Source organism: Mus pahari, chromosome 10 (genome assembly GCF_900095145.1).
Source record: "Mus pahari chromosome 10, PAHARI_EIJ_v1.1, whole genome shotgun sequence".
In the NCBI taxonomy this organism is placed as follows: Eukaryota; Metazoa; Chordata; class Mammalia; order Rodentia; family Muridae; genus Mus; species Mus pahari.
Window position 1 is genome coordinate 32,255,110 of NC_034599.1, and position 2,056 is coordinate 32,257,165.

The window sequence follows — 2,056 nt, forward strand, 5'->3', positions numbered from 1 at the left end:
TGGTTTTGGTATCAGAGTAATTGTGACTTCATAGAACAAATTGGGTAGAGTACCTTCTGTTTCTATTTTGTGGAATAGTTTGAAGAGTATTGGTATTAGGTCTTTGAGGGTCTGATAGAACTCTGCACTAAACCTATCTGGTCCTGTGCTTTTTTACCTTCGGAGACTTTTAATGACTGCTTCTGCTTCTTTAGGGGTTATAGGACTGTTTAGATGGCTTTTCTGATCCTGAATTAACTTGAGTATTTGGTATCTGTCTAGAAAGTTGTTCATTTTATCCAGCTTTTCCAGTTTTGTTGAATATAGGCTTTTGTAGAAGAATCTGATGATTTTTTTTTAAATTTCCGCATTTTCTATTGTTACATCTCCCTTTTCATTTCTGATTTTGTTAATTTGGTTACTGTCTCTGTGCCCTCTCTTTTGTCTGGCTAGGTCTATCTATCTTGTTGATTTTCTCAAAGAACCAGTTCCTGATTTTGTTTGTTCTTTGTATAGTTCTTTTTCTTTCTACTTGGTTGACTTTAGCCATGATTTTGATTATTTCCTGCACCTACTTCTCTTGAATGTATTTACTTCTCTTTGTTCTAGAGCTTTCAGGTGTGCTGTCAAACTGCTTCTGTAAGCTCTCTTCAGTTTCAGTTTTGGAGGCACTCAGAGCTATGAGTTTTCCTCTTAGCACTGCTTTATTGTGTCCCATAAATTTGGGTATGTTGTGGTTTCATTTTCATTAAACTCTAAAAAGTCTTTAATTTCTTTCTTTCTTTCTTTCTTCTTTGACTAAGTTATTACTGAATAGGGCATTGTTCAGCTTCCATGTGTATGTGCTTTCTGGTTTGTTTGTTTGTTTGTTTTTGTTGTTATTAAAGACCAGCCTTAGTCCATGGTGATCTGATAGGATGCATGGGATTGTTTCCATCTTCTTGTATCTGTTGAAGCTTATTTTGTGACCAATTATTTGGTAAATTTTGGAGAAGGTACCATGAAGTGCTGAGAAGAAGGTATATATTTTTTGTTTTAGGATGAAATGTTCTATAGATATTTTAAAAATCCATTTGATCTATTACTAACTTCTGTTAGTTTCACTCTGTCTTTTTCTTTCTGTTTCCATGATCTGTCTATTGATGAGAGTGGGGTGTTGAAGTCTCCCACTATTACCGTGTGAGGTGCAATGTGTACTTTGAGCTTTAGTAAAGTTTCTTTTATGAATGTGGGTACCCTCACATAGATGATGTTCAGAATTGGGAGTTCATCTTATAGATTTTTCCTTTGATGAGTATAAAGTGTCCTTCCTTATCTTTTAAAATAACTTTTGGTTGAAAGTCGATTTTATTTGATATTAGAATGGCTACTCCAGCTTCTTTCTTAGGACCATTTGCTTGCCAAACTGTTTTCTAGCCCTTTACTCTGAGGTAGTGTTTATCTTTGACAGTAAGGTGTGTTTCCTGTATGCAGCAAATGCTGGGTCCTGTTTACCTATCCAGTCTGTTAGTCTATGTCTTTTTATTGGAAAATTGAGTCCATAGATGTTAAGAGATATTAAGGAATAGTGATTGTTACTTACTGTTATTTTTGTTGTTAGAGGGGGAATTATGTTTGTGTGGCTATCTTCATTTGTGTTTGTTGAAAAACAGATTAGTTTCTTGCTTGTTCTAGGGTGTAGTTTCTCTTGTGTTGGAGTTTTCCATCTATTATCCTTTGTAGGACTGGATTTGTGGAAAGATAGTGTATAAATTTGGTTTTGGCATGGAATATCTTGGTTTCTCCATTTATTGTACCATCTATTGTAATTGAGTTTTGCTGGGTATGGTATCCTGGCATGGCATTTGTGTTCTGTTAGGGTCCGTATGACATCTGCCCAGGATCTTTTAAATTTCACAGACTCTGGTGAGAAGTCTGGTGTAATTCTGTCAGGTCTGCCTCTATATGTTACTTGGTCTTTTTCCCTTACTGATTTTAATAGTCTGTCTTTCTTTCTTTCTTTCTTTCTTTCTTTCTTTCTTCCTCCCTTCCTTCCTTCCTTCCTTCCTTCCTTCCTTCCTTTCTCTCTCCCTCTCTC